General features: G+C 40.7%; 1 protein-coding gene and 1 long non-coding RNA gene across 10 annotated transcripts in view; one reads left to right on the forward strand and one right to left on the reverse strand.

The window, feature by feature from the left end:
- The window catches only part of GPR155 (G protein-coupled receptor 155), a 100,390-nt gene that overhangs the window by 77,895 nt on the left and 6,856 nt on the right, over window positions 1-15,639 (reverse strand). For 5 of the 7 annotated variants that reach the window (XM_049887478.1, XM_049887473.1, XM_049887476.1 and 2 more), the window contains exon 2: window positions 714-791. The exons of 1 other annotated variant lie outside the window; for it this stretch is intronic. The gene's annotated coding sequence lies outside the window, so the exon portion shown is untranslated. Of the gene's footprint in view, window positions 1-713; window positions 792-1,336; window positions 1,460-15,639 lie in introns of all 7 variants that reach the window. One more of the 7 variants, XM_049887474.1, reaches the window with a different exon arrangement.
- The window catches only part of LOC126077811 (uncharacterized), a 56,414-nt gene that overhangs the window by 4,295 nt on the left and 36,480 nt on the right, over window positions 1-15,639 (forward strand). The gene's annotated exons all lie outside the window — the stretch shown is intronic.

Here is a 15,639-nt window from a genome sequence, read left to right on the forward strand (position 1 = left end):
ATGTATATTAATTTTATCAGGAAAAAGTCTGAGATAATTCACAAAAGTATATATTTCAGTCATAAGAAAATGGTGAACAATACCTAATAAAAATATTTTTCTAAAGCAAATTTAAAAACCAATACTATGTATTGATATACAGGTAGGTATACAAATCTACCCATAAAACAGAACAATTTAAGAGTGCTGATACAGTGCAGTGTATGAACTTCTAGAAGGTAAAGGCCTTGTTTTTGTGAACCTTTGTATCCTCAGCACTTAAAATAGTGCTGTCCTGGTCATACGGCAGGTGTTCCAAAATTTGTGAATAATTGAATAAAACATAATTGCCTATCAGTCATCCAGGATACTGAAGTGTACTTCTGTTCAACGGGAGCTATTTGATAAAAGAAACTGTGGTATAAACTCTTTTATAATAGCTGGATTTCTTATTTCACTTTGCCCAGGCAAAGAATCTTATTTAAATACTCCTCCCAGTGTTTGGCTGCTACTTGTTATTTTAAATGAAAAAATTAATTTCTGATCTTGTTAAAATAAAACCGTGAAAATTATCTGTTTAATACATATATATGTATATATCTATATTATGTATTTTTATATGTGTGTATATGTGCTTGTATAAATAAATATGCAATAGTTTTTTTCTCCTTTCAGTTTTCTATTGAAACAATCTCACAAATACAGTGGAGGAAAGTGGACTCTATACATCTTACCTGTTTATGATCTTGTCATGGACCTCAGGTACAGCTCAAATGTGGTTAAAAAGGCAGAGGCTTATATTTGGGCCAGCACTTAGGAAGTTAAGTAGACAGACAATGAAACCAGAATTAGGTTATGAAACTGAAAGTTACATCAGTGACTTAGATAAGATAGGCTATAAAAATCATACAACAGACCCATGGTGACTTCGGGAGCCTGTCAAATCTGTTGCAAGACTTAGCTTCTTGCTTCTTGATAATTGTGGTTTTGACCGCATTTTTTTTTTTTTTAGAAAGAGGTTAGAGACCAGGAACATGAAAAGTTAAACCAAAAAATACACTTGTTTTTACTACTAGTTTTTCCGTTTAAAAACAAGCACACAGGCAAATTCATTTCATAAGTAGCCTTTCAAGAAAGCATCTTATAAATGTATAGAGCATTTTCTAATTAGAATAATCTCTGAGGTAAAAAGCTGTAAAACTAACCAACTTTGTACAATAAAAGGAGGAAGTGAAAAACCTCAGATTTTAAACCTTGACTTTGGAGTAAGAAGATTTTTAGCTGATTGTAGTTAGAACGTTCAACATGGGTAGAACTTTGGAGTAACTGGCTGGCTCATAACTCATTGAAGACAGACCTGAAGAGGCCATCACGTCCTCAGCACAGCGATTAGCACACATGCCAGAAGCATGCTTCCAGTAGAGTATGTATTTCAGGGTTCTAGTCTCCTTCCCCACCACTCGTCTGTCAGTTTGTCATACTGTGGACAGAATGCAGAAACTATTGAACAATATCATTAATATTGCACACAGGTAAAATTTTGCTGAAGATAATTAAAAAATGGTTGCACCAGTATATCAACAGAGAACTGCCAGAAATTCAAGCCTGATTCAGAAGAGAACATGAAACAAGGGGTATCATTGCTGATGTCAGAAGGATCTTGGCTGAAAGCAGAGAATACCAGAAAGATGTTGTCTTAGGCTGGGTTCTCTAGAGAAGGAAAACCAGTGAAGTGTATAAATATATATACAAAGAGATTTATGTCAAGGAAATGGCTCACACAGTTGTAGAGGCTGGAAAGTCTCAAGTCCTGTGGGTCAGGCTGGAGGCTTGTCCTGACTCACATGTAGTTGCAGGGGCTGGGGAACCCAAATCGGCAGGTCAGACAGCAGGCCTCTGGCTCACACGCTACAGAGGCCAAAGAATCCCAAGATTCGCAGTCAAGACAGCAGGTAAGCTGCTAGCTGAAGTCCCAGCTCAGGTCAGATGAACAGGAGCTAGCTGCAGGATCCAGAGCAAGCAACAGCCAGCAAGCTTTGCCAGAAAGTCACCTATATTGGATTCAGGCCATACCCCCAAGGAAACTTCTTTTTAACTGATTGGCTGCTTGTAACAGATCTCATCATGGAGGTGATTACATCATTATATAGCTGCCAAACTACTGAAAATCATGGCCCAGGCGAGTTGACACACAGCCTTAACCATCACGGATGTTTACCTGTGTTTTATTGACTATGCAAAGGCATTTGACTCTGTGGATCATAACAAATTATGGATAACATTGAGAAGAATGGGAATTCTAGAACACTTAACTGTGCTCACGTGGAACCTGTACCTAGACCAAGAGGCAGTCGTTTGAACAGAACAAGAGGGTACTGTGTGGCTTAAAATCAGGAAAGGTGTGTGTCAGGTTGGTATCCTTTCACCATACTTAATCTATGTGTTGAGCAAATCCAAGAAGCTGGACTATAGAGAGAAGAATGCAGCATCGGGATTGGGGGAGACTAATAAACAACCTCGCTTGCTGAAAGTGAGGAGGACTTGAAGCACTTATTGATAAAGATCAAAGGCCCCAGCCTTAAGTATAGATTATACCGCAGCATAAAGAAAACAAAAGTCCTCAGAACTGAACCAATAAGCAATGTCATGATAAATGGAAAAAAGATTGAAGTTGTCAAGGATTTCATTTATTTGGTTCCACGATCAACATGCATGGAAGCCGCAGTTAAGAAATCAAATGACATATTGCATTTGGCAAATCTGGAAAAGACCTCTTTAAGTGTTAAAAAGCAAAGATGTCACCTTGAAGACTAAGGTGCGCCTGACCTAAAGCCATGGTGTTTTCAGTCACCTCATATGCTTGTGAAAGCTGGACAATGAATATGGAAGACTGAAAAAGAATTGACGCCTTTGAATTATGGTGTTGGCAAAGAATCTTGAATATACCATAGACTGCCAAAAGAATGAACAAACCTGTCTTGGAAGAAGTACAACCAGAATGCTCCTGAGAAGCAGGGATGGTGAGACTATGTTTCACATAGTTTGGAGATGTTATCAAGAGGGACCAATCCCTGGAGAAGGACATCATGCTCGGTAAAGTAGAGGGTCAGCAAAAAAGAGGAAGACCTTCAACAAGGTGTATTGACGAAATGGTTGCAACAATGGTCTCGAGCATAACAACGATTGTGAGGATGGCACATTCTGTTGTACATGGGGTCACTATGAATCAGAATGGACTCCATGGCACCCAACAACAACGACAATCTCTTTCCCTCCTTGAAGAGGTAGGTCCTTTATCTGTGTTGATTTCCATAGTATCCTCATTGCCCAGAACAGTGCTTGGCACACAATTGGCACTTGACAAATATTTGTTGACCTACTAACTCTTGGAAGTTAATGAAATTTCTGTGGAGAATCACTTTAAACAGAAACACCTGCTCTTGCTTATTCTGTGTCTTTCAATACCAACAAAAGTAACTGATAGAGAAAAAAGAATCAGAACTCAAGTCTCTATGTGGCAGCAGAGGAACCAGATAATTTTTGCAAATTTTTGCAACTGTCATTAAAGGCTGGAACAGAATAAACTATGGGAGAAATCATCATTGGTTGTGATGACATACATTAAGTAAGACAAATAGACCAGTTTCTGTCAAGTTGATTCATAGTGACCCCATATGTGTCAGAGTAGAACTGTGCAGTGGTGGCACTAGAACCGTGCAGTGGTGGCAGTGCGGTAACTCATGGTATCATCCCCCCCATGGACCTCCTCCCGTACCAGACCATACAGAATCCTTAGTAATGTTTTTTGTACTAATGTTACTCATAGAATCGTAATCCCCACATATCACTCCTTCTTTTCCTTTAATGAGTATTTCATTCTCAAAAAAGTTATTGATAAAGATTCACAAATACTAACTACCACAATGTTGTAGCTAAAGCACTAGAAAATTGACAAAATCTGGGACTAAAAACACTGGCAGAAATGAAAACAGCAGCACATGCTTGTAGCATGTGCAGACAAAATCGTATGATTCAAAGCATGAATGTAATTGAATAATAATGACAGCTCTGACTGGAGTTCATTAGAAGGTTCAAAAAGTGAATTACCATAGGGTTTTAGCTTTGTAGGTATATTGATACATATAAGCTGAGCTTACAAAAAATGTTTTTGTTATAGTAACTAACTACCCCTTAGCTGTCGAGTTGATGCCGACCCATAGTGACCTTATAAGACAGAGTACAATTTCCCCATAGAGTTTCCAAGAAGCACCTAGTGGATTCCGACTGCCAGCCTTTTGGTTAGGAGCCATACCACTTAACCACTATGCCACCAGGGTTTCCCTGTAACTGACTACAGTGATATTTTTATAAAAACTAATTAATTTCTGCTGAAACACCATACAAAGATTTTATAGACAGTCATTTTGGTGTCAGCCCCTCTGACAGCCACCTGATGTGGTCTGCAACCCCCATGACCCCTCTACTGATGCTATTGGAACTGTGCTCCATAGGGTTTTCAATTGTTGATTTTTTTTTAATAATATTTTATTGAGTTTTAGGTGAAAGTTTACACAGCATATTAGGTTCCCGTTTATCAATTTCTACACATACTGTTCAGTGATGTTGGTTACATTTTCCACATTGCGTCAACATTGTCATTATTTGCATTCTGGTTGTTCTGTTTCCATTATTCTTGCTTCTTTCCTCCCTCCCACCCCCACCCAACCTTCTCATATTTGCTTTAGGGTAAATGTTGACTGTTTGGTCTCAAATAGATGAATTTTTTGCTTGTTTTTCTATAAAGGGAGCACAGTACTCATGGGTGATATTGTTTATTTAATGAGCCAATCTGTTATTTAGTTAAAAGGTGACCTCTGGGTCAATGGCTGAATTTTTGGAAGCAGATCACCAGGACTTTCTTTCAAGGTACCTCTGATGGGTTCGAACCTCCAGTTTTTTGGTTAGCAGTCAAGTGCGTTAACTGTTTGCGATACCCTGGGACTCCCAATAATTAATTCTACAAACATTTAAAATGTTCCCAGAGTTCCAAAAGTTATTTAGGCTTTTCATTTACCTTTAATTTTATGCAAACTTTCCCTTAACAAAAAAAAAAAAAACCTGTTGCCATCGAGTCTATTCCAACTCATTAGCGACCCTATAGGACAGAGTAGAACTGCCCCATAGAGTTTCCAAGGGTGCCTGGCGGATTGGAACTGCCGATCTTTTGGTTAGCAGCCATAGCACTTAACCACTACACCACCAGGGTTTCCAGCTTTCCCTAAGCCAGTCCAAAAAGCCCAAAAGTTGAAACAGGAAAGAGAATTTAAGTCTTGGTTAAGAGCTTGGCTTCTAACCAAAATGTTGGTAATTTGAATTCACCAGCTGCTCCTTGAAAACTCTGTGGGCAGTTCTACTCTGTCCTGTAGGGCTAGTATGAGTTGGAATTGACTTGACAGCAACAGGTTGAAACTACAAGAGCATTACCCAGATCTATTCAGAAAGAGGCCTGGGCACTACAGATTTGGCGATGGTTATTCTTGGATAATAAAGTTAATAAAAGTAATCTCAATGCAGTGTTAATTGGTGTCTAATCTTCTATAGTCTATAATTAATAACATGATTACCTGTATCCTCATGTCTGGCTTACTATTAGTTCTAATGGCCATACTCAAAACTTCCCACATGGATTTATTACACTCAGATATTTTGGAGGCAGTAAGACATTTATAGTAATGTTAAAATTTGATAAAATTCTTAGAAGGCTCTTAAAAATTTCATTTCATATGTTGCCTCAGTAGCTTAGTCAAGGGTTTCTTTCTTTCCATTTCTTTCTTTAAACCCAACAGTCTTTGTCAAACCTCAAACAAATATTAAAAGTTCAACCCCAGCATTTGCCATAGCGCATCAAATTGTTTATTTTAGAGGCAAAAGGAGATCATCTCTGAGGGAAGTTGAAGTAGTTTTTAGAAATCATCAGACCATAGGCAAAGATGTTGATGAATTTGAGAGCCCCTCCCTGAGCCTCTCTCTTCTCAACCACTTTAATCTCATCCATCCAAGCATGAGCATCAAAGATTGGAGTGTGGAGGAAATAATAATTTTTCTTGTCTGTCTAAACTTCCTCTGCTAACTTTGAAAGATGGTAAGCAGGGAAGAGGCATAACCTCTGTTACAGAAAGTGTAGCCTGCCTGAGGAGATTGGAGAGGAAATAAACCTTAATAGGTGTGGGTGGAGATTACAATGCAGAGTACACGTGGAAGTAACAACAGAGTAACCGGAAGGGAATTTGTCCCCTCAGCTCTTGGAAAGGGAAATAAGAGAAACTTTGTATTAGAGTCCTGCGGAGACTAAGCAACCAATGGGAAGCTGTTACTTACGAGACAGCTGTGGAGGAATTATGTAATATGTCTCTGGGTAGTGCAAACCCAAAGGTTGGAAGTTCCAGTCCACCCAGAGGCTCCTTGGAAGAAAGGCCTGGCAGAAAGTTGTGTTTATCTACTTCTGAAAAGTCAGCTATTGAAAACCCTATGGAGCACAGTTCTACTCTGACACACATGGGGTTCCCAGGAGTTGGAATCAACTCCATGATGACTGGTTAATGTTCTGCAAAAGGATAAAGAGAGCAGATCACCTTTCAGCCAAATAATAGATTGGCTTATAAAATAAACAATATCACCCTCAAGTAATGTGCTCCCTTAAACAATTAACTATATGAGACCAAAGGGTCAACAGTTACCCAAAAGCAAAGATGAGATGGTAAGGAGGGGAAAGGAAACTAGATCAATGGAAAGGAACAAACAGAATGGAAATAATGAGAATGTTGACGCAATGTGGAAAATGTAACCAATGGCACAGAACAATTTGTATAAAATTGTTAAAGGGGAACCTAACTTACTATGTAAACTTTCACCTAAAACACAATAAAATATTATTAAAAAAAAAGATAGAGGAGAATAAGAATTTAGACATTTCCTCCCTTTTGACAAGTAGCTGTTCCATTGCTTCCTATTTTTTTTTCCCCTCACATGAGCAAAGCTTTATTGAAGAGGCTTGCAAGTGGAGACGAGGAGGGCCTAGAGCAACACTTACCCTCATCTCCTCCATTGCTTCCTCTTTTAAGCCTGAGTCTTGATGTGCTTCCAAGCTCAAAAAACCAAACCTACTGCCATTGAGTCAATTCTGACTTACAGCAACCCTATAGGACAGAGTAGAACTGCATTTCTAAAGCTGTAAATCTTTATGGAAGTGGACTTTCACAACTCTCTCACATCAAGTGGCTGATGGGTTCAAACTACCAACCTTTTGATTAGCAGCTGAGCCTTTTAACCACTGAACCACTAAGGTCCCTGGATATGCTTCCAAAAAAAAAAAAAAAAAAAATGCTCCAGGCCCTTTATAAATTTCTTTCCCAGCATTTTCTTACCTTCTGACTCTTCTAATTCTGTTATCATTATATGCTAGTGACTCAGTGCTAACAGACCACCTCTTTGCTCCACACATTATTTGTTCAGTATGATTTGCATGTATGGGTTACTGATCAAGGACCTAGCAAACAGATGGAAGAACGTGGGTGGGGATCAGTCATAAGGATTCAGGTACAGAGTGATCAAAAGCAGAATGCTTAATCATAGTCAAGAGTCCAAAGGTCTGCCACTGTAACTCTGAACCAGGCTTCAGACCAGAAAGACCTGGGGAATTTTTTTTTTCTTTTAAATATAGATGCCAGGCCCCAGCCAGACTTACTGAATCAACATCGCTAGGATGGAGTCTAAAATGTGTATTTTTTTATTTCCAAATTCTCCAGATGATTCTAATATAAACCCTTGGTTAAGAGCTACTAATTCAGAAGATAAACTAGATATTATAAATCTGCTTTAAGGCAGTAATATTAGTCTTAGTGAAGGGCAGACAATTTTTATAGTTTCAGTGCTCTGTGGGGAGAAATGTGTTCTCATTCTAGGAAAAAAGGCACACACCAAGTCTGGCAACTTCCTTCAGAAATACATTTCAGTAGTTCTTTTTTTTTTTTTTAATAATTTTTATTGTGCTTTAAGTGAAAGTTTACAAGTCAAGTCAGTCTCTCACACAAAAACCCATATACACCTTGCTACACACTCCCAATTACTCTCCCCCTAATGAGACAGCCCGCTCTCTCCCTCCACTCTCTCTTTTCGTGTCCATTTTGCCAGCTTCTAAGCCCCTCCACCCTCTCACCTCCCCTCCAGGCAGGAGATGCCAACATAGTCTCAAGTGTCCACCTGATCCAAGAAGCTCCCTCCTCACCAGCATCCCTCTCTAACACATTGTCCAGTCCAATCCATGTCTGAAGAGTTGGCTTTGGGAATGGTTCCTGTCCTGGGGCAACAGAAGGTCTGGGGGCCATGACCACCGGGGTCCTTCCAGTCTCAGTCAGACCATTAAGTCTGGTCTTTTTTTGAGAATTTGGGGTCTGCATCCCACTGCTCTCCTGCTCCCTCAGGGGTTCTCTTGTGTTCCCTATCAGGGCAGTCATCGGTTTTAGCCAGGCACCATCTAGTTCTTCTGGTCTCAGGATGATGTCATCTCTGGTTCATGTGGCCCTTTCTGTCTCTTGGGCTCGTAATCGCCTTGTGTCCTTAGTGTTCTTCATTCTCCTTTGATTCAGGTGGGTTGAGACCAATTGATGCATCTTAGATGGCTGCTTGCTAGTGTTTAAGGCATCAGACGCCACTCTTCAAAGTGGGATGCAGAATATTCCGTTAATGGATTTTATGCCAATTGACTTAGATGTCCCCTGAAACCATGGTCCCTAGACCGCTGCCCCTGCTACGCTGGCCTTCGAAGCATTCAGTTTATTCAGGAAACTTCTTTGCCTTTGGTTTAGTCCAATTGTGCTGACCTCCCCTGTATTGTGTGCTGTCTTTCCCTTCACCTAAAGTAGTTCTTATCTACTATCTAATTAGTGGATGCCCCTCTCCCACCTTCCCTCCCTCCCCCCTCTCGTAACCACAAAAGAATGTTTTCTTCTCAGTTTAAACTATTTCTCAAGTTCTTATAATAGTGGTTTTATACAATATTTGTCCTTTTGCAACTGACTAATTTCACTCAGCATAATGCCGTCCAGGTTCCTCCATGTTATGAAATGTTTCACAGATTCCTCACTGTTCTTTATCGATGCATAGTATTCCATTGTGTGAGTATACCATAATCATTTCAGTAGTTCTTTTCCTATCAGGACATTGTTCCTCATATGGAAGCTATTTCTGTTTGGTTCATCTTTTGTGGGGGAAATTCCAGTCAGAAAGTTCATGTTGTGGGTGAAACTAGGTGAAGTAATGTCTGGCACATTCAATAACTAAGCCAGTGCATTTAATGTGGATTATGTAGCAAAATTTCAGTGCAATCATTTCACCATCTCTTAAACTTCCGTTTTTGAGAAACAATCATCATTCCTCTTATCTTTCTTCAGGGATGTTATTTTCTAAAATATAGCTTTTTACTAATCTTTTCCTTTATACTTTGTGTGTTTGGTGTCTTATTTAAGAATCCTTCCCTACGTCAAAGTCTTAACCATATCCCCTTACATTTTCCTCTAAAAGTTAAATGTCTTTTAAAATTGTTATTCCTCGCACCATTTTCCAAATTCGTATGTTCTTAGAGCCCCACTCTAGACTTAAAGTGTAGGAAGTTCTTGCCAGACACAGAGAAGAATAATTCTGCAGCTGCTGCATACTTTCTGTAGTGTCTAGATAAAAAAAAACCGCCATGTAAAATAAAATAAAACAAAGTAGAAATGTACATAGAGATAAAAATCTATAAAATGTGGAGAAAGAAGATAGCAGAGCTGTATCACCTAATGGAAATAGAAATTATCTTAAAAGTCAATATGTTTTTCCTCCTAGAGATACTAAAGAGCCGAGGCCTTAAGCCTTGAAACAAATGGGGGAATGTAGGCTATATAGCCCAATGGTCATAATCACACTGGATATGCTTATCATATGTTTGTCAAATGTCTGGCAGGGTCTTTAGGATGCCCTTGAGCAAAAATCACCTTAACATTCTACGTCAGGTCAAATAAAAAAACTCAATGACTTCCACTAAATAAGCCTTTTGATAAAATTCCCAGGTGGCGTCCTACCTCAGAACCCCGGCTCTGGCCTCCGTTATTACCCACCTACTCCCTCAGAATGTTGGCTCAGCTGTGGAACTGGTTGTTGAATTTTGGGCTCCATCTCTTGTGTAGCTTGAGCTGAACTTCATTATGTACCATCTGCTCCCCACCCTGCCTCCAGGATTGCATGGGACACCTGGTTGTCCCCATCTGTTACTAGCTTACTTGTTCGCTCTGCTCTGTCCAATTAGAATCATAAAGTGGATTTATTTTCTTGCCTTTGGGTAGAATCCCTTACTGACATCATAAACTGTTGAAAATAAGCTTCCAGCTATAACTTTCCAGCTATTATCTGGTGGACTATTTCTTGGTAGACTATTACCTGCACTAGCAAAGCCAGACCTTTATGATACTTTCCACATATTCAAATGGCCTGTCCTTGCAAAGGAGACATTTCCATAGATAAGAAAATAATCTATTTGCAAAGATGTGACTTGGTTAGGCTACCGTGGGCAGAATAGCAGGACCCTTTGCTGGGAGGATCAGTTTCCTCTTATCAACCAAATCTGTTAGTTGGGTGGACTTGAGGGGTGTTTTCCCCTCTCACCAGTGGCAGCTTTTCATTCTGTCCAGTGTAACAAGTGCTACTGCTGTCACTGCAGCCTTCCTAGGATGAGATGGGCCTCTCTCTGCATGTGAGGCTGAACTGACAGGGTCCACAGCTGCCTTGTCTGGCAGGCAGCTGTCTCTTTTCTTCCTGACTGCTTTGTGTACTTTTTCCTGTCTGCCTTCTTGGTGATAAGGCACGTCCTGACACACTTTCATTTCTACCATTTCCAAATTTTCTTTGTTCTCTAATAACCCAGGAATCTGAGGCTGTGCTATCTTGGACCCACAAATACCCTTCCTTCCTAAAATCATTGCCTGTATGCTCTTGACTACACCATGCTGTGAAGCCCCCATTGGTTAGCACTCTACACAGAAGCAAGGCTTGTACCTGGGGAGCTGTCAGTTCACAAAGATACAATGTCACCAGAGTCCCTGCAGCAGCTGAGGGCCATGCCCACCAGAGATGCCACTGAAGTTTAGCTTCAAGAATTGTAGGTCTGGAGTTCTGCTTTCTTCACAATCCCAGGTCAGCTATTACCACTCCCCATACTCTCTCTCTGCAAGTAAACCTTAATCCAGCCAACTCAGAGTTATAGTTTCTCTGCAAGCCCCATGAGATAGTCCAGTCACTGGGAGTTTACAGCTCTGTCCTGGGCATAGAAACCAGATCATTCACGTGTGGCACCATCACACTGTGGAGCCCTGGTGATGTAGTGGTTAAGAGCTAGGCTGCTGACCAAAAGGTCGGCCAGCTGCTCCTTAGAAACCCTATGGGGCAGTTCTACTCTGTCCTATAGGGTTGCTATGAGTCGAACTTGATGGCAACTTTTTTTTTTTTTACCATCACACTGTGGGGATATTCTCAGTAGCTCTCTCCACTGTCTGCCCAGGAGTTGGCATGTGCCTGTGACCCCAGGTGAGGCTTAGAGTGAGTGGGCCTTCTGCCTCCCCAGCAGTTCCCCAACTCTAGCAAAAAGTCATTCACGGAGCTCCCTAGATGATATCTATCCTGAGAGGAACTTGGCCTTAGAGTACCCCCTTCTGTACTCTAGAGAACCACTGCATCCTCTGGGCACCATGCCTATTATGCATGTTGTTTTAATTTCCCACTGTTGCTGAAACAAATCAACACAAACTTAGTAGCTTAAAACAACACAGACTTATTATCTTACAGCTCTGTAGGTCAGAAGTCCAAAGTCCATCTCACTGGGTTAAAGTCAAGGTGTCAGCAGAGCTGGTTTCTTACAGAGACTCTAAGGAAGAATCTGTTTCCTTGACTTTTCCAGCTTCTAGAGGTCACCCACATTCCTTGGTTTGTGGCTCCCCCTCCTCAGTCTTCAAAGGCAACAACTTTGCATCTCTCTGACCCTTCTTCCGTGGTCACACCGCCTCTGACCACATTCAGGAATGTTTTCCACTTTAAGGACTCATGTGATTAAATTGGGTCTACCTGGATAATTCAGGATACTTTCCCCATTGGACAGGCCTTAATCACATTTGTGAAGTCCCTTTTATAGTGTAAGGTAATATGTTCACAAATTCTAAAGATGAGGGTGTGGACATCCTTGGACTGAGACCTGTACTCTGGTCAAAACTTCTAATCACAGAGAGCTGTTCTTCTGAAGGAAACTAGTCTGCCTCCCCCAGCCCAGGCCAGTGGTGCTGTCATCTAAGAGAAAACCCAGCCCTCTTCCTGGAGCAATGTCTCAGCTGGCGTGGATGATCCTGGGCCCTAGAACCCAGGATCCCTTCTCTCTTTGATCCAGGTCTTGGACCATGATGTCAAAATGTGTATGAATTTTATTTTGTCTTGCCATTTCTCTTCCCTCTACCATGCTTTTCTTTATTTGCTTTTAATGGTGTTGAAGGCTTTCTAGTAACTCAGAGGGTCCTGATCTCCAAAGAATGTTTCTTATAAACTGCTGTTTGAAGTCAGTAGGGCCAAAATGTCCAAAAACAGTGGAATGCTCAGATAGAGCAAGGCATGACATTTTCTTTCTTCTTTTTCCTCAGAAGTAGCCCTGGTGGTGCAGTGGTTAAGAGCTTGGCTGCTAACCAAAAGGTCAGCAGTTCGAATCCACCGGCTGCTCCCTGGAAACCCTATAGAGCAATTCTACTCTGTCCTATTGGGTCGCTGTGAGTCTATAGAACAGAGTATGTATATATACAAAATTATGTATATATGTATTAGTTGTTGTTTTTAGGTGCTGCCAAGTGCATGAAAACCCTGGTGGTGCAGTAGTTAAGTGCTACAGCTGCTAACCAAGAGGTTGGCAGTTCAAATCCACCAGGCGCTCCTTGGAAACTCTATGGGGCAGTTCTGCCCTGTCCTATGGGGTCGCTATGAGTCGGAACCAACTCGACGGCAGTGGGTTTGGTTTGGTTTTTTGGTCGAGTGCATTTCAAGTCATAGTGACCTCCTGTGACAGAGCAGAACTGCCATAGGGTTTCCAAGGCCATAATCTTTACAGAAGCAGACTGCCATATCTTTCTTCTGCAGAGCAGCTGGTGGGTTCAAACTGCCAACATTTCATTTAGCAGCTGAGCACTTTAATCACTACACCACCAGGGCTCCTTACTGTACCATCAGTTACCCTTAAATTGTTAGCTTATGTATTTACCTAAACTTAAAAACAAACAAACAAAATCACCTAAAATTTATCTCTGGCCACTTGCTGGACAAGAGAAGGAACTTAACACGTTTAACTACAGCTGAACATTGCCTGCTCCTTACAGACAGATATAGGTGTTCTAATTTTTTTCCCGTATTTTTCTATTATTTTATTTCTGCTTTGATTTTATAATTGCTTGACCTTTTTAATGATTGTCACACTTCCATTTTTGTCTTTGAGGATCACATTGTTGTTGTGTGCCATTGAGTTGATTCTAACTCATAGCGACCCTATAGGACTGAACTGCCCCATAAGGTTTCCTAGGCTGTAATCTTTACAGGAGCAGATTGCCTGGTCTTTTCTCCCACAGTGCAGCTGGTCTTTTCTCTTTTGATTAGCAGCTGAGCACTTAACCATTGTGCCTCCAGGGCTCCTTCTGAGAATCATAAACATACTTATTTTGAAGTGATTTTCACATTGCTCCATTATTGTCATTGTGTCTGGAGGGACTTTATATTTCCTCATTATTGATTTTTGTTGATGTCTTTATCAGTGATAGATTTTGTGTTGTGTGTATTTTGGCAATTTGGTTTGTAGGTTCATCTTGAGTAGAAATTTAACAACTCTTTGCATTCTTCCTGTCTCTACATGCTCTGCCCTCTTTGTCAGATAGTTATATGTTCTCCTTTCACACCCCACTTCCCCTCTGCCACAGTCTGCAACTCAAAACCAGCTATTATATTGGTGGTTCAAAGGTCCCACCTTTATTTTGGGGGGATATCACATATCCAGTCACTAAGCCTGGGGACAACTTGGCCCAAGTGTTAGCTATGAGTCCATGTCTGCTCCTTCTTACTTTTTAAGTTTCAGAGCTATGGTCCTAAACAGCAGTTAGTAGCCACTTTTTTTCGCTTCTTTTCATGAAGTGAAGCCCACCCCAGCTTCTCAAGCAAGGAGCCTGTCTTTACCCTTGCCTCTCAAGGGGCATTCTCAAACCCCGTTACTCACAGCAACTGACTCCCCAGGCTTGCCTCTGCCGACTTCCGGATCCTGAGTCCAGCAAACCTGCAGCTTCAGTGTCACTGATGGAATTTTGTGTTCCTGGTCCATTTCTGACACATGGAGATATTCCTCTTGTTTTTGATAGCATCTGTGTTTTTAAAGTTTCCTCTTTTTAAGTTTCATCTGTCATTGCATTTAGAAGCTCAGAGTATAAACTTACAATGTCAACTTTTCTGTATGTCATATGTTTTTTTCTTTCTAATTTTTGCCCATTGCTCCCCAAAGTTTTTTTTTTTTTAAATCATGGCATCTTCAGAGATCGGCTGTTGCTGTGGGTTCTTCGTTCTATACTGGTCTCTTTCTTCCAGCAGTTCTCATATGTTGTCTTTGTTTGCCCTATTGTCCCATAGGGGTCCCCAGAAATTCTACATCAGTTTACTGTGCTTTCTATTGACAGAATATCTCTTATCTGAAAATATAAAAATAAGAATTCACCACAAAAGCTACAGCCAAGGTCCAGAACAAACAAACAAAAACACTGTAGAAAACCATAGGTATGGTGAAAAGGGGGGAAATAAAGGCATATAGGAAAATAGAATAAACTGCTGGTTTACATCTTATAGTGGAAGAAGAGTCAGGTTAAGAATAAAAATGAAGAGGAGTATAGTGACTGGAAAAGAGATTGAGAAATTCTTATTCATATTTTCAGATATGAGACATTTTGTCAAAAGAAACAGTCCATTAGCATAGAACTTCTGGGGGCTCCAATGGAACAATACTCCTCACTATTATTTGGTAATATAATTTTTTTTTTGTATCCTTTATAAAATTTAAAGTACTGCTAGGCCAAGAGAAGGCACTTAATGGTTCAATGAATATTTACTAGTCCTGTCAAACTCTACCTCACACATATTCTGAATTAGTTCACTTCTCTACACTGCCACTATAACGAACCTAATCAGAGCTCCACCTACTTTCACGTAGCCTAATGGTACAGTCTCCCAGATCTACCCCCCTACTCCTTTTCCAAGGAGCCCGGGTGCTGCAGTGATTGAGCACCTAGCTGCTAACCGAAAGGTTGGTGGTTAGAACCCAGTGGCTCCATGGGAGAAAACACCTGGTGATCTGCTCCCATAAGGATTCCAAAAAAACCAAACCAAACCAAACCAAACCAACTGCCTTCCAGTCAATTCTGACTCATAGTGACCCATTAGGACAGAGTAGAACTGCCTCATAGGCTTTCTAAGGTTGTAAATCTTTACAGAAGCAGACTGCCACATTTTTCTCCCTTGGAGTGGCTAGTGGGTTCAAACCACCAATCTTTTGGTTACAGCCAAGCACTTCAA

Source organism: Elephas maximus, chromosome 6 (genome assembly GCF_024166365.1).
Source record: "Elephas maximus indicus isolate mEleMax1 chromosome 6, mEleMax1 primary haplotype, whole genome shotgun sequence".
Lineage (NCBI taxonomy): Eukaryota > Metazoa > Chordata > Mammalia > Proboscidea > Elephantidae > Elephas > Elephas maximus.